Genomic DNA, 24,789 nt, shown 5'->3' with positions numbered 1-24,789 from the left:
GAGGTTTCTAGGAGACAGTCAAGCCAATGCCATCATGTGTCTAATCAATTGAGAGTTAGTCACCGAGATATTGCCAACATTTTGATGATGCTCGTCAGTTGTTAGCAGTTTATGGATGGGGTTCTCCTACTAGTGGTGAGTAAGAAGGCAGTTATCTTTCCTTGACAGAGTTCCACTCTTTATGGGAGGCTATCCAAATTTTGAGACAAGATTATATGCAGTTGGTAGCCGATAGAGATTATCTTATGGAGTGGGGCAGTACAGCATACGATGCATTGTTGGCCAAGGAAGATGAGGTGAGTGAGCTTACTTAGTAGCTTGAGGTGACTTCTGAGATTCTTGAGAGTACACAGTTGGCTTTCAAGGAGTCACAGTTTCATTTGGCTAAGGTGACCATGGAGTTAGAGCGACTATAGTCTTTACTTGATTCTATACAGTCACAAGCTATGGTGTTTGGTGATCCGAGGATGTCCATGGCCAAGATTGCCAGAGATAGTGGAGATGGGGATGCATCCATCCTTGATACTAACATTGGCATATCAGGTTCATTCCCACTAGAGTCAGGTTTAGTTGAGTTGGGTGTTGTAGCAGATTGTTGTATGCCTGACATGGTGGTGGCCTCTAGTACTGATGGCACGGAGACTAGAGATGTATCAAAGATCATGTGTGATGTTGGTGAGTCAGCAGTTGGTATGGTTCCTGCTAGTAATACTACTCCCTTGGTGATATCTTCGGAGGTAGTAGTTAGTTCCAACATGGTTAATGATCAATTGCAGTTAGTTTTATTTGGATTACAGTTTGAGCCACTGACTGAGATTGGCGCATTCTATCAGCATTACACTGTGAGGTATGCTCATCAATTTACCTTTGATGACCATGTTGATGAGATGATGATATAGAGATGTAATTTGGTTCCTAGTGCTTATCATTAGTTATGGGACAGTTTGATGCCTCAAGATGAGAGTTGTGATGGGCATGACATGGTGATAGGTTTTGCAGTTGACAGCTTGATAATACATGACTTAGAGCAGGAGTTTGGGAGTGATGCTTCAGTAGTTGTTGTTACTGATTCTACTCCTTTGGCTATGACATCTCCTAGCTTAGCTGGTAGTCATTCACAGTGGGCTATATCACTTGTTCATGGCAAATTTGGTTTGGGTTCCATTTCTTACTCTTTATCTTGTAATGTCTTTTCACCATCAGCAGTGCATGGGAGTTATGGTTATGAGATAGTGGCCGGTGATTTGCAGAGTTGTGTTGACTGTAGGAGTTGTACAGTGTGTTGATTCTCCATACTTGGTACAGTTTCATTCGAGAGCGTTCACCATTGTTGCAGAGTTGGATTGTACATTCCGTATAGGCCAGTGGGATGTGTTAATGGTATTTACTATGTTGGTAGTTTGATTTGTCCAATTTACTTTGGTTTTGATGTTCTAAGAGTTTTATGTCTCATGGGTTTCTGACTGTGGCAATGGCTATCTTGGAGTTGGATTGAGTTGTAATTATCAGTTTGATTATGGATTCCTCTTGCTCATATTGCAGAGGATATTGCAGGAGCCTGTGTTAATTGGTAGTAGTATAGTTCATGACTACATTTGGGATCTAGGTGGATTGATTGGTTTATTTTTTAGCCATTGCTTGAGGACAAGCAATATTTGGGAGGGGAGGACTTGTCATTTCCCCTTTTCAAATAATTAAAAATAATAATCTTTTTCTAAGGTAGGCAGGCCCAAAAAGGTGAAGTTTCAGAAAAAGGGGATGATCTTTGGAAGCTAATGGACTAATAAATGAAAATTATTATTAAAATATGTTTTATTAACCCCTCTTGGATGTGAGTTAGGGTTATGCCCTCTTTTAAGGAGTTTGGAGGCATTTTGGGCTTATTCCAGAACTTGATTTTTGCTCATTTCTTTGTTGTTCTTCAGAGGCTGCCAAACCTGTGGAGAAGGAGACCCAAGAATGGGAGTTTGTAGGTTTCCAAGAAGGCTAAGGATGGGAGTTTGAAGCCATTTCATATGCATGCTAATACAGAGTTTGCCTTTGTGCTGAATAGTGCATATTTGTGGGTTTTCGAGGTTGTTTTTTGGTATGAGTTTGGTGTTTTCAGTTGAGTATTTCATATCAGTTTGGGTTGCTGCTGTATTTCAGACTTTAATATGTTAAAATAGAGCTGAATATATGTATTTGGACATGATTAAACTTTTAATATAGTTTATTAGTATTTTTGTAGTGTTTTCGGGCATTTTTGTGTTAATTTCGGAAGCTTGATGAGCATAGTTTTTGTCCTATATTTGTGAGCTGTTGTGTAAAGGCTATAAAGATCTAGAAATTTCATTTTGTAGGATTTTATGCTGCTGAAATTTCTGTAAAAATGTCCATTTTCAGATTTATTAATAATTTGTGAAGTTGTGAAGTTTTTTGGCACTATTTTGGACATACCCGATTTGGGTTTATTTGAGAAATTGGTGGATCTTTGTAATATTGGTTGTTTGGTTTTAAAAGTCTGATTTGAGGCTTGAAATATCATAAAAAATCAGAAAAGGGACATTTCAGACTTCTTCTCCATCTATGAGGCATTCAATGCTGGAGACAGAACCTTGTATCTACTCCACAAATAATGTGCTTACTAAAGTTGCCATGGCAGAAAGTTCTCATAGGTTAGTTCTAATCAGGTTTGGTGAATAATATGTGAAAACATCAATACAGCCAAGGCACTAATTTTGCCCCATTTTCCTCATGTATGAGAGCCTTGAAGAGAAGCTCGGATAAAAAGAAATTAGTCATATGGATTAACTTAACAGTAGCAAAACTGAAGAGAAAAATTGTTGGCAGTGAACTACTTAAGCTACAAATACAAGAAAAAGACTGGTCGCAATGTATGGGCTATCCTAAGTGGTAGAAATGATCATAGTACAGTAAAGTTCATAGTTTCAATTAATCTAATTTTTAATTAAAAAGAAATTTCACTGTATGGAAATATGAGGGCTTCTTTTACAAACTTTTTTTCATTTATAAGAATTTTAAGAAACTTTTTTTGTCAAATTTTAAACCAAAAGGATTGCATTGAGCTAATGTTTGAAACTCTACCAAGAGGAAATTGAACTAGGGCATCCAAATCCTAACACACTATATTATAACAATTTCATAGTTAAGAGTTGTGCTTGTAGACAACATCCAAGTCTTATCTGGTGGGTGCCTCTCATATTAAATTTTAAAATTATTTTTTTCTAGTTCGACATGGAATGACCTTTCATGTTGGTTAGTCTACTAACCCTAACTCATCTCATCTAGGTCATATCAGATCTTGATAAAGGCTAGTTTGCAACAATTTAACTTCTAATAGCTAGTTTGTAAAAGTAGTTAAAATAACTTGTTAGTAATACAATTATCTTCATAAGGAGGTCTAATTTGCATTCTCAGTACAACACTCACCCAAATATGCTTTCAAAAGGTATTTAAACAACAATTAGATCTTGAAAAAATTAGATATGAAAGTGGAAATGATAATCAGGTCATGTGCCTCTTCTTCATCTCATTTGCGCTTGTTTTCCTTAACCTTTTCGTGAAGATTTGCAATGTACTTATCAAATATCTCCCGATAGAAGCTTTCATCACTAATTGCCCTAAATATTCATATCCAATATACTTATAGCTACTACTAGTGTAAGGTACATGATAACTACCTTTAATTACTCACAATAAGATTAATTCCTGATAGTGGCTCTTTTACTTGTATGCTTCCGCATCTTTGAGAAAAGGTATGCAATCCTCCCATTCTGAGGAAGCAACAATTTCCTGAAATGGAAAAACAATATATAACTAATTTATCATTACATAGATAGAAATTTGTTTATGATAAGAATAGAAATTCATTCATATTCAGGATTTTTAACGTACAAAACTCTGTGAAATTTTACTCCAGGTGTAAAAGTAGTAGAGGAAAAAGAGACTGCATTAGAAGGATTTTTTCCAAAATGAATAATGTAAACCTTCAGAGAATAAAGCAAAGCTGTGAAATCATCTGCCAGCCTTTCCCTCCTTTTTGCTTCTTTCTCTTCCTTTTCCTTTACTTGTTCAATCACTTCTTCAAACACAAGCTGCAAGCAATACACAGGATGTCAGTAAGACCTAACAAAATCATATATCCCAAAACAACTTGCATTACTTTCAACATTTGCAATTGTTTTAGTTTAACCTAATAAAAATCCATTGTCCACTAATTAGAACAGACTAATGCATTTGTGATAGTGATTCACTTCCAGCAACTACTTACCAGTGCAAATGAGTCAAAACATAATATAGCTGATGCAATGATCGAATTAGTTAGGAACCAGAGTCATATGGAACATAAGGATAAGATCCTTGTTTGTATAAATAGTAGTTACTAGGAACATAACAATATGTGACAACATTGTTCAAAGGAAAATACCAAATACTTTTATTGTGAAGTCTTTTTTAGCTGAGACAAAAAATCTAGAAATGTAACCAGAACAAACCTTAAGATTTGTTTCAGATGCAGCAACCAAATCATATAGTTCCCCAATGGAGGCTTTGAACTTGGCAAGAGCCCATGCTGATGTTACTGCGAGCTGCAATCATTACATCAAAAAGATTACAATATATTTTACATCCAATGGAAAATCTTAAAGCATAAAAGGCACACCTTTCCTAACTCCATAGCATCTTTTATGTTTGATTTTTCCTCTTGGTACTGCCAAAGATACATATTCAAAAAATGGTTACATCAAAGGAATCAAACATACATTGCCTTGAGTAATAATGATTGCAAGCCTGATTGTGAAAGTGCAATTAAATCCTGCAATCAAATCATTAAAATATATACAACTTTCTTACCTGCTTTTTCATCCCTTCTGCAACATCTTCAAAAAAATCCTTGGGTGGTGAACTAGATGTATTTGAAGCAGGCTCTTTGCTTTATGATCCTCCAGTTCTTTGCTTTATCAAAGAACTGGAGGATCATAAAGCAAAGAGCCTGCTTCAAATGAAGTGTGTCTTTGTTGTAAGTAGGCTAGTTGCTTTATGATCCTCTAGCAATCTTCAAAATTCATCCCAATTTTTATGTTCTTTTTGGTGCAGTTCTTCCTGCATTTAAAAATATTCAAGTCATTCTAATATACAAAAATAAGATAGATGAAAACTATGGAAGCACACTACTCTCTCATTCTAGACAACCTTTTGAATCATTTGTACTTGTTCCTCCTCCAAATCAGATATAACATGTCAAAATTTTAGGATGTTCTCAAGTCATTAGGTATGACAGCTTTTGGAAAGATAAGATGCCTGTAACCGAAGCCATTATCCACATAATGACAACAAACTATTCATCAATCAAGATAAAAACCAAACAACTTTCCAAACACAGGCATTTCACAGCTATGCCATCTCCAGTGCACCTTCCAAATTTGAGTACAAGAATATGGGTTCTAATATTACACCAAAAGTAGGTCCAAAGAGAAAGTTAGATAAATTCACAGGTTAACATGTGTATTCAACACAAGATCACAATTTCCTACAGGCAAGACTTTAAGATAGAAAAAAAAGAATGTGAATTTGAGATTTGGTGGGATACCTTGCAAAGTCATTACAATTTCAGAGATTCCTGACTTTAGAATTCATAAAAGAAATGGAATAATGTTTTAAGGAAGATCAATTGGGGTTATAAAACCCAAGCATGAAATTGAGGAATATGACAAAGAATGAAATGTCATTAGTTTATCAATCTAATTTCGTGTTCATGTTTTCTGCTCACCATAACCTTCCCAAAATGGTAATAAGTACTTAATGGTATCCCCAAAACAAGCACCATGCCTGAAAACAAACAAGACTTTTAAACACCTGTTTGTTGACAAGAAGCCTTAAATCGTCAATCATTTATGAAATGTTAATCACTCAGGCTTTATGAAATGTTAAGCTTTTAGACCATCACAACAGCTAATGCAAATAAAACATATATTTCCCACCCAAAGATTTATCAGAGAAAACTGTTGAAACTTAAGCACAAATGACATCCCCTTAAGCAGGGCATGCAAATCTCACAAGCTATGTAAACCAGATAAAGAAGACTCCAAATGCAATTTTGGAATGCTTTACAAATACTTGAATTTCCCAATGACTAGGAATAGATTGAGAATCATAAGAATAAAAAATCGCATGATTAGGGATATAAAATCGTGTTTATAGGACCTGTTAGAGGTCATCCCTTCCAAATTTCTTGTCACTAATAGTTAAGACAGAATAAGAAATCTCTTCCAAGAAAAGTGGAGGAAAGAAAAAAAAATAGGGATCCCTTCATATTTTATTAAGTCAAATTTGAGATAGGGTTAATCCTCCAAATGACAGTCGATCAACCAATTAATGAGGCTGTATTATCTTACACTAGACATGAGCAGTTCTCGAATGCAATTGAATAATCTTTTATTAAATGCAATAAATCATTGCCAAAGAAATGAGTTTAAGTCTCAATAATAGTTTTATGGAGGATTCCTAGAATCAAATCTCAAAATGACACCCACTTCTGAATGTTGCATACCTTGACGTATACCAAAAGATTCTTGATATAAAGAATAATGCTAGAGGAGTCTTATACAAATCTTGTGGAAAAGGTTAACTAGCAGTTAGGGATGTATGTGTGGATGACAAGATAAGTCTCAACTACATGACTAACTCAAGGGCTGCAAGACTTCATAATAAGAGATAATTATCTCATAATAAAGTCAGATACTTTTGGAAGTTATGAGCAATTGTTATCCAATTTGTCTAATGTCTAGGATGCACCAATATACAATTAAATTTTATACACCAAATTTATACGTTGGGTGCTTCCTATTTCAATAAATGACCCACTCTTCCTACCCATCTCAAATATTATAATGTGAGCAAATGCCAAAAACTCACCTTGGTTGAGCGACTTGTCCACCCTTTTGATTCCCTCCACTATTGAAAGAACTAAAATATATCAACGAATTAAGTGTTAGTGAAACTACTTGAACAAATGAAAGGGAAAAGTTAATAAATTTTGTACAATCTAAGGGATTTATTGTGAATTAAGTAGACTTCGAGATCATTTGATTTCTAACATATTATAATAGATCACACTATTGAAACATTGATATAACAAGCATACAATATATTGAAAAATAACAACAAAAAGCATTACATATTGTAAAAACAATAATATGTACCAGAGATGCAAAGGGTGAGGACGCCATCTCCTATAACCATACAAGTCCCCACAAGGGCTAGTATTAACAAACATCTCTTGGCAAAGTTACTTTGTTCAAGAGCTTCCTTTATCCTAATGGCTCTATTGGGTTGTCTACCTACAACTTCAAGTGTATATGAGGAGAGTTTCCTATCTTCTTCCTGGTGATTGGGTATCATGCTAACATTTGCATGGCGGCAAATCAAAGAATAAAGAGCAAACGTTCCACCTGCAAAAGAAACCGTCCCTTTAAACTTAGAACACATGTTTTCACATCAAAAAGATCAAACTTTGACCTAAAAACAAAGTGAAACTAGAGTTGTTATAATCTTACCATCTCCATTATCATTGGCCCACAATACAATGAAGACATATTTGATGAGGGGCAAAAGAGTGAGAGAATATATGATCAAATACAAAGCCCCAAGAATGTCATCAGGATGTTTGATGCCATCAAGAAAAGTACTTGCATACACATAAAGTGGTGATGTTCATATGTCCCCATAAACCACACCAATACTCTGAAACGCCAATTGCACAACTGCAGCCATGCTCAACATCTGAGAAACAGGATTTGTCATAAAGCGATGTTAGAATAGTTACTAAAATGGTCATAAATTATGTTGTTATATTAAAAGAATACTTTAACTTAAGAGAAAAAAACTATACAATATTAAAACATGATATCGTGCTTTAAAAACTAAAAAGGTACCTATAATGAAGAACTTCATTTGGACTTGCTAATTGGTTGTCACTATTAACTATAAGCTTATCTTTAAAGTTTGAGCAGGACTTGGTTTCGAGAATAGTTAAATATTCTCTACTTAATAGGGCCAACCACATGAAGGTGGAAGCTCATTTGCATCCCCCCCCCCCCCCAACCAACATCACTCTAAATTCCCCATTAACATTTAATAACATTCAATTCATCCATTTTTGAAATAGAACATTCAATCATTATAATCACATGATAACATTCATTAACACATAAAATTCATAAACACACAACATTCATGAATAATTCATTAACACGCAACATTCAAGAGTAAGTCATTCATGAATAATTCATTAACACAATATTCATTAACAATATTCAAGAGTAAGTCATTCATGAATAATCATATCTTTTTTGCTTTCTTGCCGTTTCTTTTTTTCATAAAATTTCTAAGAGGAATATCAATGTCCTCGTCATCCCCATTAACATTTAATAACATTCAATTCATCCATTTTTGAAATATAACATTCAATCATTATAATCACATGATAACATTCATTAACACATAAAATTCATAAACACACAGCCTTCACGAATAATTCATCAACACAAAATTCATTAACACGCAACATTCAAGAGTAAGTCATTCATGAAGAATCATGTCTTTTTTGCTTTCTTTCCATTTCTTTTTTTCATAAAATTTCTAAGAGGAATATCAATGTCCTCGACAGGATCCCCCTCCTCTATTGGTTCTAACACATGTCTCCTCCTCATCCGTTCAGGAACACCATGAGGCCACTACACTAAAGGAGGGTCCGATGCAATAACAAGTACTTCATGAGGTTAAATTCCCACCATTTTATATTAGTGAATTACGAGTTTTTATTTAAGTAAAAGAACTATAAATCAAAAAATTAATTTAAAAGAACAAAACATAGATTTTCTTTACCTGAATGTGCCACATGATCTACCTGTTGATCAGTCTGAACATCCTCTAGCACTTGTTCAACACAACATGATTCTATATAATCAACACAAAAAGGTTACACTAAGTTCAATTAAAGATGTTAAATTGTATTAATAATTACATAATTAGTTTTAAATAACAAATGAGCACCTCCATTGATGGTACGATACACATCAGGGGCTTCATGATGCTGCGTATGATCTGTGTCAAGATTAATAGGCTGCATTGCAATGTCATGCACATTATTATCAAATAAATTTTTGCTCAAGTATTCAATTTCTAATATATTTTTGGAATATTTACCTGTGCACATGATGTAGGAGACTGTTCGGTTGGGGCAATGGAAGCTTGCCGTAGGCATTCAGCCACCGCTGCATAGCCTCGCTTGAAGGCAATTTTTTTTGTGTTCTTCTGTGGCCTCCAGATTAAAATCAACGCCCTGCATTTTTTTATTAATTAACAAAATTATTTGCATTTTATAAATAATTTTTCTTTTCAATTCATTTATTGCTACTTACAACACGTGCTTTGATTTTTGAATATCCCCCAGAGCCAAGTTTGTGCTGCCCAACCTTTTCCAGCCTCGCCTTTGTTGCCTTTGATTTGTCCTGCAACCTATGAAAAGTTTGAAATATGTTAGATGATATAAAGATAATACTATAATCATTGTGGAAACATTTACTTCACTTTGGTTTGATGTCTTTGGAGGAAAAAATGCGCCATATGTATGGGTTCGATTTCCTGGTCAAAATTCATGGGATATTTTTACTAAGATCCTTGAGAAAGCACATATAGTTACAACTCCAGGAAGTGGGTTTGGACCCACAGGTGAAGGTTTTATAAGGGTGAGTGCCTTTGGTCACAGAGAGAACATATTAGAAGCTTCATTTGTCAATATATCTTCATTTGTCAATATATCTTATGTAGGATTTATGCCCAGATTGATATTGAGATTTATAAGCAATTGGGTCAGCATATGAATTACATACCTTTCATCAACAGATAGATTAAATTGAAGGTGAAGGTTTTATAAGGGTGAGTGCCTTTGGTCATAGAGAGAACATATTAGAAGCTTCATTTGTCAATATATCTTATGTAGGATTTATGCCCAGATTGAGATTGAGATTTATAAGCAATTGTGTTAGCATATGAATTACATACCTTTCATATTTACAATAACAAAATTTAAATAGAAAAATTGAGGATTATGCGTGGTAGTATGTTGGAGAAATAACTCCTATTTTAGGGATTTTGACAAAACAGCATAGCGAGAAATATTGAATTCAAAAGGATGAGAATGTGAAGGAACAAGAGGTGTAGGTGAAGGTTCAAATCACATGAAAAGTCATTTGTACACACTGTGAATTTTGTTGTACATTATGTTGTATCTTAAGAGTGCTCCCCCAAGGTAGATGTGTTAGGCTTGGTACTTTTTCTCTTTACTTCACTGATATATGTGTTTGAATTAGTCTACACACAAATAATTAACATGTTACCAAAGCTGATATGCCTTTTGTGAGCTTGCAAAGAGCTAAGGAATGGAAGAGAAAGATTGGAAGCAGGGTGATATTAAGAAAAATTTCTTAATGAGTTTCCATCTTTAGAGTTTCCACAAGAGAAAAAGCAGGGATTCCCTAAAAAGGATAACCTATTGGTTGGGTTTAGACACATGATCCATGTGATCAAAGCTTCAGCAGCAATGGAAAATACTAAAAAAGAAGAATGGATTTTAGATGTGGTGGAAATGCTCATCTTTAAATTCTTTAGGATTCCCATACTACATTGTTATCTAAAGATAGAGATTAGATTTTGTGATGCTTCACACTTAAATCTGATGTATAGTGTATATGCACTTCTTTTTTGATATGCAACAAAGCACAAAATGGAATTGATGACAGTATAAAATAACAATCACTAATGAAAACATTATATACTGTTATCATAGTTAACAGAATACTACAGAATATGGGATTTGATATCTTTAATGATGGATTTCATCAGGATTTACATGTAGATTAAGTGCAGATTTGATGCACACATGACCCAAAAGAAAACAGGGGATAGGAAACTCAAGATAGTGAGCAATTATTGTAAAAGAAAGGGAAAGTCAACAAGTATAGTGGTCAAGGTGTTGCCTATTTTTATGACTCAAAATCTAACATGGTACATCATATCACAAGATTCGGTTGTCACAACTTTGAGTAGGAATTTCTTAGTTGAATTTGAGTTTGAGTTCAGCGAAGATAAAATTTGAGAAAAGAACCCATAGGAGACATAGGCTCTGAAATTTGTCACTAAATATGAATAAAGGGCTTCATTTTGTCAATATATCTTAGGTAGGATTTATGCCCAGATTGAGATTGAGATTTATAAGCAATTGTGTTAGCATATGAATTACATACCTTTCATCAATAGATAGATTAAATTGAGCTAGTTGAAATTGTTGATACTGAAGTTGAACCCTAAATTTGCTCATTAATGTACTAGTAGTTAATACTATTGCATACCTTTTTGGATTTTCTGGTGTACTTTCTTTTGGACATTTCCCTTTCTCCTTTGCATCCAAAATGAACTCATTCTAGTCCCTCACTGAAACAAAGGGAGGACGCTCATACTTCGAGTTGTGGACAAGGCTCTTTCTATATGTGTCCCTCACAACCTTAAGATGTCTGGCAACTTTTTGTAACAATTTCTTATGATAAAAAATATTTCTACCAAACTCATGCTCTATATCTTTGATGAGCTCATCTTTTAATTCTTGAGATTGTTAGTTCCACCTTTTAAGAAAAAACACAAAATTGTTATATATAGCTAGTATAAGAAAAGACTCGAATGAAAGGAAAAATGTTGCACCAATTAATGATATGAAAAAAAAAGTGGGATAAAATTAGTTCAGTTATGATGTACAACAACCTAGTACGTATGGTGGGCCCGAATCTTCGCAACGTGAGGTCATAAAGCCTCCTATAAAACATATCATTTCCTGCAAAAAATGTCATGGGATAATTAATAGTAAAAACCATTAAAATGAATCATATTAAAGAAGACTCCCACTTTTGGTTCTCTGTAGAAATATTGGTTAGTATCTTCTACTGAAAGCATGAAATTGCAATGTACCAAATTACTAAACTAGAGAATTACTGGTATAGACAAAAGGTCATTGATAATTTAGATGATCCTACCAAACCCCTAATAAAAAGGAATTCTAGAATAATTAAACAACTTGCACAATACGACACACTAAAGAAGGTCATGAGGCATCACTCCACATCAAAAGCCCTTGCATTCACCACTTCCTATCATGTTTACATCTTGCAAGAAAATTCTTATTACAATATAAAAAATAATTATTTAAAGTACCTGGAAGCTTACGACATTTCAAAGGCATTAATTCATTATCGTCAATCAACAACGATGTCTCCATAGATCCCGTGCTAGAAACACGGGTAGCTCCAGGAAATAACGGTGAATTATCACCAATAGATGTACTATGATCTGCATTTGGCAGCATACCAGACGGTGCATCTCCTACCACAAAAAAAATAATACACTATGTGATGCATCCCAAGATTAAAGTACATATTATCAACTCATAATTAACACAAAACCAAATATAGAAAAACAAGGATTTACTAGCTAGATGTCCCCTTGTTGCCGACATTGCAGTCGACAATCTCGTACGAGCGTCCGTCAACCTTGTAGGAGTCTCCTGCACTAGATGACTTGAACAATACATTGTTAGCAAAGACATTCTAAAATAATAAAAGTAAGAGTTAAGAAGTTTTGAATGTTCGAAATAAAAAATTCCTTCTAACTTGTCAACTAAAAGATTATTTTACCAGTGGCAGCCAGAGCTCTGCTACTACCGCCCTCACCGCGTTGTCCTTGACCAGGTTCTGGATCAATTCCCAAAAATTCTTGTATAACAAGAATTTAGTAGTTAAAGTTTCTTACAACTCTTTAAAAAAATTGCATCAATAAAGTATTTTTGCACATATTACATATTTTACTTCACAACATAAAAGATTATAAAATATAAATCTTTATTGAACTTTTGTTATAACTAAATATTCATTGTAGCTTACTTCATAACGCTGAGCTTGCGCTTTCAAATCTGATAGCCTCTTCCTCATCTCCCCGGGTTCCATATTTTCCTCATCCAAAATTCTTATTGCTTCTAAATTAATTTGCTTAATTTTTTTCTTCAACATTTTTATGAAATTGGGAGTATCAGCAATATTCTCATCAGAATGCATAGCTAGTGGCTCGGTGCTTACTGCTGCTACTTTACCCTTGTCCTAAACATCAAATTGTGAGAGGAATATCAGTAAAACTATCATAAAAACTCAAAAACCATAAATAAAATAACATAATAATACAACATTTTTCAACTATCTAATTTGTACAATTTCAAAAAGGTTTACCCTCGCTGAAGAAGGGGTGGGAGTAGCATCCTGGTGACCTCTATCATCTGTCAGATCCATATCATCTTGTCACAAAGATTAAACATAAAAAATTCAGCTAACTGAAAGCAATAGACAGCAAAAAAAAACTTATTAACAAAATGGTAAATAGTACTTACAACCCTCATGATAGTAACTTTGTTTGTATCTATGCAATTTAAATGGTAATCAATTAGCAGTTCTTCCCCTGCACTTATTGATTTTATTGCACAAACAAAAACTTCATTCCCCTCATGCGCCTCAAATATGCAATTGGGTTGCTTACTAGTTGAAGAAGGTCACGTACTATTTATAAAACTTGCAATATTACCTATTGCTTTTGGTCTCCCATCAATGTACATAGCAAATCTTTTACTTTGATCATTTTCTTTCCGTTGTATATAATTAGCTGATACCCCATACCTACGCATACTTTTTTTATATCGAACAATCCGCATCCAATCATTGTAATTGTAACATTGACCGACATACTTGAACAATTCTACAACTTTGTTGTAACATACCTTTATCCCATCCATGGAAAATAGGTCCAAACCATGTAATGAGGATGGAGCAATGCGATATATCCTCTCATTAACACAAAAATCTGTGTTAATTAGAGGCAGCTCATTGGGTATCCATTCTTTCTCAATGTGTGAGTATCGAAAGGGCACCTTGATGTCGCCTTTGGTCTCATCATCATAAGAACATGACCCCCCATTATCAAGGAAAAATTGCATGCGTTTATCAAATTTTTTCTATTCTTTTGACCTCTAGTTGACCTCCCTCTTTTAGCCGTACTACATGTAGAGCTTTCATCTACCATTTCCTCATTTCCTTCATTCGATGTAGATAGATCTGACAAGCACCTATTTGGTGGGTCCTGCAATCCATCAAATGGAAAGTGAAAGTGACATATATAAAATGTAGTAAGTTGAAAGTGATTATACAATTATATTTCTATATAGACCTTCTTTGTTTATATATACATTATATGATTATATAATGTCTATTTATAACATACGTGCTCAATGATAAAGAAGAAGAATATAAGAAAATTATATCTATTTATTGACTTATACCTGTTGATCCATGTCACTGTGCACAATCCACGCCAAACGGTTCAAATCTTATGTAGTCAATTGACTGTTTACAAAAAGGGTGACAATCATACACAATATAAACATTGGTAATTATAAATAACCTATGTTGTAATCATTATAAATGAACACAATAAATATGTAATCAAATTTCCTGAATATGTTAATCATTTACCTTAAGAACTAGCTAAAAATTACATGATACACGTTTGTTACAAATAACTTAGAAGACAACATGAACAATAGGCAACATCGCAAACATGTCAACAAAAGGGGTGACGATGTACCTATAGTCAATTGACTGTTTGCAAAAAGGGTCATAATCAAACACAACATAAACATTGGTAACTATAAATAACATATGTTGTAATCATTAGAAATGAACACAATAAATATATAATCAAATTTTCTGCATATGTTGATAATTTATCTTAAGTTCGCTAAAAATTACATGATACGTGTATGCTACAAATAACTTAGAAGACAACATGAACAATATGCAGCATCGTAAACATGAACAAATTTACCTTATATATGGAATGCAAGATCGTCAACAGAAGGGGTGACGATGTTTTTAGTCATTGATCATCATCATCATCATCATCATCATCATCATCATCATCATCATCACCACCATCATCATCGCCATCATCATCGCCATCATCACCATCATCATCGCCATCATCACCATCGCCATCATCATCATCACCATCATCATCATCATCATCATCACCATCACCATCACCATCATCGTCATCACCATCATCTTGATCTTCATCATCTGCTTCTTCATCATCTTCAATATCTTCTTCTTCCATAACATTATACTTTATCGGCCTTCCTCTTGGATCACGTCTAACAACAAATGACCTACCCTGTTTATTTAGAACCTTTGAGTAAAACACTTGCTCACATTGGCTTGGAAGAACATAGGGCTCATCTCCAACTGGCTCAAATGACCTTGTATTGATCATTGTAAATCCATTATCATGTTGAATAACCATTCTATCTGGATCATTTTTCTTTAGTCGTAACCTTTACCATTTGACGACGAATAGAACTACTTTGAAGGTGTTAAATTCACACTCAATTATATCATCCAAGATGCCATAGTATTGATTTTGAGATTGTTGAGGATGTATGTCACTTCTAGATGATATATTGGTGACCTCAAAAATTACAGTTATCCAAGAATCACAAGTTTTCTTTGTGTCATCCAACCTTTTTATGCGGAATTTGTGGCCATGATAGTACATAGCTTTGTGGTGCTTGACCTGCAATTTTTGAAGTCTATGTAAATTAATTGCATCGTGAGTTGATATGAAACATACGTCAAGTTATGATCATTAATAAATTTCTACGTACCTCTCCACCTCTTAAACAATTTACTAGATCAACTACCATCAGCATAACATTGGAATCTCTATTATGATGAGCTTCTATAACCAATGAAGCAACACCTTCCCATGTTAATGAGCAACCATTTTGTTGACATCGTTCAATCCATTCCGTCATCCAATCAAGATTGTTCGCAATATACAAATGTATTGCATCCCACTCTCAACCACTTGTTTCAAATAAATATGCCAATTAAAAATAACTTATATTGAAGATTTATATGAATTAATTAACTACAATAAAATCTTAGATTTACCTCTCACTTTCCTCAATCTACCTTTGCCCATCAGGTACTCCCCTTCAAATTTGTTAATTGAGTTGGGATCCCAAATATGATCTACATGGATGTTTGCTGCAAACTTAGGAAAATATTCAGTAATGTACACCATGGTCTGGTATACCATATATCCCTCCACCATAGAACCCTCGAGATGTGCTCTTTGTTGAACCAAGCCTTTCAAAAATTTCAAGTGCCTCTCAACCATCCACATTGACCTGGTTGGTACAGGTCCACACAATTCAATCTCCTCAACTTGATGTATGAGGTAGTGTTATTGTGCATTGAAAAAACTTGGAGGTAGACACTTTTGCATTTCACACATCAGAAGAGGAATTTTTCTCTTCCAATATTTTATATCTTCTTTATTGATTTCTTTAGATGACAACCACCTCATGTATTTTCCAAGATCATATATAACCTGTTTGACATTGTTGGCAAAGTGGTGTGGGAGAGATAGAGGTAGAACGTACTGCAATATTTGTAAAATGATCTTGTCAATATTTTATAAAAGAATGCAATTGAAACTACATGTAGTATATAAATATATAGTGAATACACAATAACATGAATTACCTTAATAAATGTATGCCAATCGTGTGTTTTCAACCCTGGCCCAAATTCACTTTTATTTGATATGACATTGTTTATGTTCGTAGCAAATCCTATGGGAAATCGTATTTTTTTTATGACTTCTTTTATAGAATTGCTCTACTGCTCTGACAATAACCAACTAAGGGCACTTGTATCAATCCGGTCTCCATTGTTATTTGGTTGAATACCATTTTTCATTGCATGGTTGGATTCTTCAATGTCACTACAAGTTTTGACAATTTGATCTTTGTCACGCCTTCCATCCAAGATTTTCCATAATGTCTCTGCTACATTCTTTCCAATATGCATAGGATCAAACAAATGCACAATTGGGAGTTGCTCATAGTACGAAAACCTAGTAAATTGTGTAGGATAAATTTTTAGTCCTTTTGGAAGTTGGACATTGATGTCTTGACGACCTTCACAACCATCAATCACATCATCAGTAAACAAAACACAATATCAAAATATAAACTTGAAACAAAAAGCATCAAATGGAATGACATGACCTCGACGATTTATTGTATTGTATGCCAACTTCCATAGGCGAGGTTTCATTCTTTGTGGCTTTGATGTAGTCTCTTCTAGACCATTGAAAAGATGTTTTTCGATAATTCGGTACTTATGATTTCTGTGCAGAAAGTGTCTATTCTCATCAAACACCTACTTTCTTAAAATTTTTGAATGACGAGATTTCGTCTTTGGACCACAAACAAGACATGCAAATTTACCCTTTGTATGAAGACCTACAAGATTGTGTATAATTGGATTAAATATGTTAACTTTGACATACCAAAAAAGAGGTGTCAAGAAGAGAACATACCACAAAAATGTGTTAGCCCAGGGGCATCGTGTATTGTCCATACAAGCATTGCATGAAATTGAAATTGTCTTTGTCCTATTGGTCTACAAATGTCATACATAGTAACCCCTTTCCATAACACCACCAACTCGTCGATAAGGGGTTCAATATATACGTTGATATCTTTGACTTGGTACTTACCTAGTTGAATGAGCAAAAACATTACATAATTATTTTGACCATTTGATGGATTTGTAATAATAAATTAATTTAGATGACCACTAAATCAAAAAATATGTGGAACAATCAGTGTCAACATTATTTGCTCTCTCTTTATGGACAACCAAGGAGGTATGTTATTATTGATAACAAAAATAGGCCACACTGAGTAAGTAAATCTCATCTCTCCATAAGGATTGACACCGTCTGCTGCCAATGAAAGCTTGAGATTACGAGGTTCTTCTTTAAAGTGTGGCCATTTTTCCTCTATTTCCTTAAATGCTAAACAATTCGCATAATGTCATCTTGACTTCTATTGCGTGCATGGTAATCCATAAATTGTGCCAAGCTATTGCACTTGAATAATCATTGCAAACGTGGAATAATGGGAATATGCCGAAGAACCTTGCGAGGCACCTTTTTTGTTAATCGATCTGATTGATATCTATTGATATGACAAGTAGGGCATTGTGTTGCAAATTCATGCTGTTTATAATATATAATATGATTGTTCGGACATGCATCTATTGTTTGATACTCCATTCCAATATCTTTCATGATGGCAGATAATTCTTGGTACGAGCGAGGTAGAATGTTTGATGGTGGTAACAAACACTCACCTATCAACCTACAACCAAAAATATAATTTCTTAATTTAAAGAATATTAATTGCTATATAAACCCAATGTTAATTGTAAGGGAACTACGAGTAAAATAATGAAAGAAGATGGCATACCATAACATATGTGTCATTGCTACATTGGATAAACCATTCATTACCTTCAAGTTCACCAATAGCAATACAGTGGCAAGAAGAGTTGTTTTGGAGCCTTCATATAGGGGCTGCTCTACCTTCTCAAGTAAAGGTACATCAAACTTTGCATCATCATCACCATCATCATCATCATCATTATCATCTTGATCATTTTGATCTTCATCATCCTAATCTTCTTCCATGGTGTCATTACCTTCTACTTCAATATTCACACCTCCATGTTCCCTCATTTGGAAAACTGCATTCTTCGAATTGTCATGGTCCATAACATCAAACTCAGGGATGTTGACCTATATGAAAATGATGACCTTATATTAACCATGACCATGATGTCATCATCAAATCATGTCTCATGTAATTTATAAACTATTAAAATACATACCAATGGGCGATACTCGTTTCCCCCTTCAATGTGACCATGTTGCCTACAATGTTGCTCAGCTGTTGTGATTAGAAATCTTTGAGTCTTTAAGCCCTTACACATTTTGCAAGGACAATAACATTTTCCATCACCTTTTCTTTTTAAGTTAGACCGTAGTCTAGCAATTGCCTCCCTATTTTTTTGTGCATTGATATCGTCAGACATGGTCTTTCTTGAATGGAATGACTCGTTGGTGGAAGAAGGATGATTTGTTTGACACATGCAGATGGAGTAGTAAGAGGAAGACACATATAAAAAGGAGTTAGGTCTCTAAACCAAGTAGGAGTTAGGACATGTTGGAGTGGGGTCAGCCCAAGATATTTTGGAATCTTGAAGAACCTGGTAAAGGGTATCTGGAAAGGTGAAAATAAACAAGTATTTTTACAGCTACAAAGGAGGAATCGAGAGCATTATAAATAATGAAGAAGAAACTTAAATCCATACAACTTCACCTCTATTTACATTTTGACCTTTTTGCAAGTGAAATATGACAATATACAAAATTTCCAATCACATTTTCACTTTAAAAAGAGCACCAAATATACCTTTGCTACAATATCTTCTTTAAATTCTTTGCTATCAGATTCTTCAGAACTGCAAGCTCCTCTGCAGAAAAAAGATGAGATGTACTAAGTAATTTTTGATGGGAAATATTTAAACAAATCAACTATCAAAAAAACAATTTATGAAATTTAGTTGCTTTATTATGTACTGAAGACTTGGCAAGATGTTCCCAAGTCTATCTATAGAATGCCTATCTGCATGGTTGTTTGCAAATAGTCTAGTATGGTGCTGCTTTTGAACAAAAACAAATGTCATTGGGGCTGGTAATTTGGCTCAAGAGATGCAAAAGCCTGTTGACAGCACAAAACTTTTAGTTCATCATACAGCATTTAGCTGTCTTCTTTAACAAAATCCAAAGAGAATACAAACAAACTAATGAGCCGTGTCTATCTCAATTGAATAGCAAGTACTATAGTGAGTATTAGGAAACTAACCTTGCGAATAGCATCCAGTTCATAAAGTATTAGGAAAGTGACCTTGCTAATTAGTTTAACATAGATTGGTGAACAAAAAATTCATAATAAAAATCTATTTTTTTTCCACACTTGTTCAAACCATTTAATGAAACGACAAAAAATGAATTGTATACAAAGACCATGTTGTAGGATGTCCAAGTTGAAAGTGAATAGATGACCTTTATGGGGTGATGTACCAAGTGGAGCAAGTATGTGAGAGCTTGAAGATGAAGGGCTCCTATTTTAGGCCAATATTTGGTGGTTTCGAGGTGCCTAGGGAGAACCTTTGATGCTAAGTCTTAGTTATGTAGACTTTGGCAAATCTGGTGAGCTTTCTACGAGTTTGTACCTACTGTATCAGCAGCCACTATGCCCTATTCCAAAACTTCAATATTCTGATTGACATCAATTATAAGTGTGCATCCAGATGTTAGCTACAATTGATTGGGGTGGCTTTTAGTGTGTATCATTCTAATTTGACATGTGTGATGGCAGTATCAATGTGTTATCAGCATCTTACATTATTTAGAAGAGGTGTAGTTCAGTGGGTAAATGTTCGGTCATTGTGGGAATGGTATTCTATGCTTTCTGTTAGGTTAATTTGTGTTGTTGCAGCAGTCTGATTTTATAATTTGAATGTTGTATCAGTTTGTTTCAATAATGTTCTTGTTATTTTGCTATATTGTAATGCATCTCACTATAATGTCCCCTTTTTGACATGACATTCAATAATAAAAATAAAAAGTAAAAATATAAAAAATTAAAATAACATGTAATATAATTATAATTTAATTAAGTTTAGTGAATGATCAAAATGAATGCAATAAAGAGTTATGAGTATTGAAGGATTAAGATATAAAGGAGAGACCATTCAATATTTAAATTTATATTGGAAAAGGTAGAAATGAATATTTATTGATTTAACTCAATTTATAATTGTTATTTAAATATTTCTTAAAATAACATAATCCTTAATCTTTTTTTTAATTCTCTTCCAACTATCTCTATTTAGTGCCTACCATGTTTATGTGCATGTTTTTTATGTGTTTTGGATAATAAGTCTAGTTTAATTTGTCTATGGAATAAGAGCTTAAATTATTGAGCTTCTCTTTGTTTTTTGAAAACTATAGCATTCTCTACTTAACAGGGCCAACCACATGAAGGTGGAAGCTCATCATGGCCCCTCCTAGGAGTCTCTTATGACCCTTTACGACATTTTAAGAGCTCTAAGATTTATTCTTAGGGATTGTAAATGGTCGTAAAGGGTCATAAGGGATCTTAGGACACAACAACTAAGAAATATAATTGAAACTATCATGGTCACATTTTTTTGGAATCAATGTAATTGAGTTGTATACCCAAGCGACGAAGTGCATCTAGACAATGAAACTACAACCTATTGGGATTGAGACAAACCTTATAAAACAAAAGCAGCTAGGAATGATCGCTTGCCAATATCTATTAAATAGATTTTCTGGAGGACCTTATATTCATGAGCTAGGAATGATCGCTTGCCAACAGTTGTTGAATACATTTGTTGGAGGACCTTTTATTCATGAGCTAGAGATGTATTCAGCAACTGTTGGCAAGCGATCATTCTTATAGATGAATTTGACTTGGAATCGAAGGTGTGGAAGTTGCTTTGCATTGCTTGGGTACACAACCCAATTACGTTTCCAAAAAAATGTGACCATGATGCCTACAATTATGTTTCTTAGCTATTGTGAAATCTACATATTTGATAGGAGAAGCATTTGAATTTTATGTTGTGAATCCAGTAAATAGGGTCAAGATTTGATTTGGGAATGTTGGTTAGATGATTTGAGAGAAAGAATGGATAGACAGATGGAGAGAGAGATAATACAAGTGGTAGAAAGAACCATGCCATTTGTAGGACGCCACCATCCTTTTGGTAGATCAAAGGAAAACATGGTAAGGACTATAATACACATTGTCCTCAAGAATATTATCTAGGAGTCTTTCTATCACTTGTATTATCTCTCTCTCCATCTCTCTCTCAACTCTTTCTCTCAAATCATTAGACCATCATTCTCAAATAAAATCTATTAAATCAACAAAATAAAGTTTGACCCTATTTAGTGAATTCATAGTTTCTTTTGCATTCAAGGCCAGGATTAATGCATACGCAGTAGCCTGACACCAATCACCCATTACATGTCAACTATTAAAGCTTGTCAAACAGTTGCTGAGTTGTACTTCATAAGAGTTAGGTGCTCCTGCACCATAGACAGAGATGCTGATGCAAGGTATGATGTTACTGACTTCCCTCTTAGTGCCCTAGTCCACCAACTCATACATGAAACCATGGGACAAAAAAGAAAAAATGTTGGATTTAAAAGCTTTTTCGATCAGTTATTAGGAGTATGAACGAGGTCTGCATGTCAGATTTGAATGAAGCCCTAAGATTCATTCAAAGCCCCCACACCAATATCAGCATGGAGGCTTCGAGTGAAGCCCCTTAGGACCTTCATTCAAAGATTTGGCTTCATTTGAAGCCCCTAAAATTTAGCTTCCCCACTTTCCATGATAGAAGCCAGTTGTTTTACAAGAGTCAAAAACAGTTTGTCCTCCATTGTAGAAGCCACTTGTAATACACAATTGTTTCATGAAAATCAAAGTCCACATAATTTACCATCAATATCTTTCAATAGCTTAGTCCATCTTATCCACTGCAAAATAATTTAGAGGAATTTGCCAAGGCATTCCAAATCTTTGCCAATGCATAGACATGTGTCTTAAAATGGACCCACATATAAGATAAGATTCAATGTATATCTGCACGAAATGAAGCTGAATTCTGAAACCATTTAGCTATCATTTATTTCAGTATGGCCCATTTAATTTGCTATATAAATGTCAAAATGCAAGAGATATTGAATTGATTATAATAAAGTAGAGAGGAACAACCAATGTCTTTGGTAAATGCAGTGAAATTGAAGTGTGTAGCATTTGCTGCACTGCCATTATTACCAACACAAGTATCTCAGTGTGAAAGGAAGAGAAGGAAATCAAGAGGTCAGGTGAGGTATGCATTCAATGTGAGTTCAAGTAAAAGTGTGGAAGTGGAAAGAGAGGAGAGGATTGAGATTGTGGAAGAGATTCTGTCTGGAGAGTGGCCTGAAAGTCTTTCTATACTCAATTTTGAGGATTTGTCAGTTTACTATGAACCACTTGTCTTCAAAGGTCAGGTAGATTTTGTTATAAATGTTTTTGTTATTATGTATTAAGTTTCAATAGATTCAAATCTAAGATTTCCAAGATGAAAAATTCACAATTTAATTTGATTGTCTCAAATTGCTTTTATCAATTTTTGAAATCACACCCATCATCAGAATTATATAGATCTCAGAAAGTAGAAAAAAATTATGAACTATAATTAATTTTTATGATTCTTAATTCAGATATATAAATCAGAATTGAGGTGTCTGTAAGTGTAAGGAAGCCAAAACTTATGGACAAGAGATTTTTCTATTGAATGTTTATGGCAGAAATGATCAAAGGCCTTGTATTTGACAATCACAGGTTTTTGACAATTTGCATAAAGTTTTCCCTTTTATCTAATACAAGCTTATGAATTTTGAATCTATTTTAGTAAAAAGAACAGCAATACGGGCATCCACTTTGGCTTCCAATAGAATCGTAGGTGGATCCATTTACCACTCAAATTTATGTTTGTTCACTCCTTTGCTTTTTCCTTGGAGTCGAGATAAATTTTAAAGAAAATATTAATAGATTATATAAATAAATCTTTTAAATTCACATATATGCTAGTTTTAACATCTGAAAAATTTAGTTAATTTTTTTTTTATTTACACTAGCCTATATCTTTTTCATAAGAAATATTTTGGTATTAATTTTTTTTTGTAAAGATTTATTTTTTTCTTATAATATATTACTATAATAAAAATATATTAAAGCAAATATTAATTGACATCGTGGTGATCTATTTAGAGCTAGGTCAAAATAGATAGGTGAGGCTGTCATCAAGGTTCAAATTTTCACTGGTCCATTGTACTTATAGATTTGTGTCTATGTTGGGTGGCTATACTGAGGAACTTGAATGACTGAAGTGTTTGGCAGTCTTAAATTGAAAAAACAAATGAGTAGTCTAAAGTCTTAAAATTAAAAATAAACACAATTGAATTTATAAAATTGGCATTGAAAAATGTTACCATAGTGACCTTACTTTCTATTAAGAATTTTGATTTGTCCTGATTGGCATGCAGTTACAAATTCTGAATAGGTGGTGGAATTAAAGATTTCTCCAAATAAAATAACAAGAATTAGATGGTAGGTTTCAAGGATTAATACAGGCCGCCCACGTTGTAACCCTATATGATTGCTTTCACAACCTGCCATCTCCGTGCATTTTTTCTATATTTATGCTAATTTGATTTAAGGAACTGTCAGGCTATTTAATTGTATGATTTGATCATGAGCAAAACTTTGTGGAATAATGAAATATGATACAAGAAACAAGGAATATGCACTATGTTTCAATGAATTTTTAAAAATGTCAAGGTTGATTTTGCAAGATGAGCATCATAGAACTTTACAAAATTATGAAGACAAGGTAGATTTTGTGTTGCTGAACAAGAAAGCTGAAGTATTGACATAAAAAGTTTAGTAACTGTCCTAGAAAGTAATCTTGATGAAAGAGAGCATATTCTTAAAGTAGTGACTTGGTAGAAATCCATTAAAAAACACAGTACAACTTGAATATGTCAGTATATGGCAAAGAGTTTTACATGGCATTCCTGGGATAAATAGAATAGTAGTCAAGCCCTATTCAAGAATGAAAAAGCTTGTTATTTTCC

This window comes from Cupressus sempervirens, chromosome 3, assembly GCF_028749045.1.
Source record: "Cupressus sempervirens isolate cs-2001-9-10 chromosome 3, ASM2874904v1, whole genome shotgun sequence".
NCBI classification, from domain to species: Eukaryota; Viridiplantae; Streptophyta; class Pinopsida; order Cupressales; family Cupressaceae; genus Cupressus; species Cupressus sempervirens.
The sequence above is the reverse complement of the archived record's forward strand: the minus strand, read 5'-3'. Positions refer to the sequence as shown.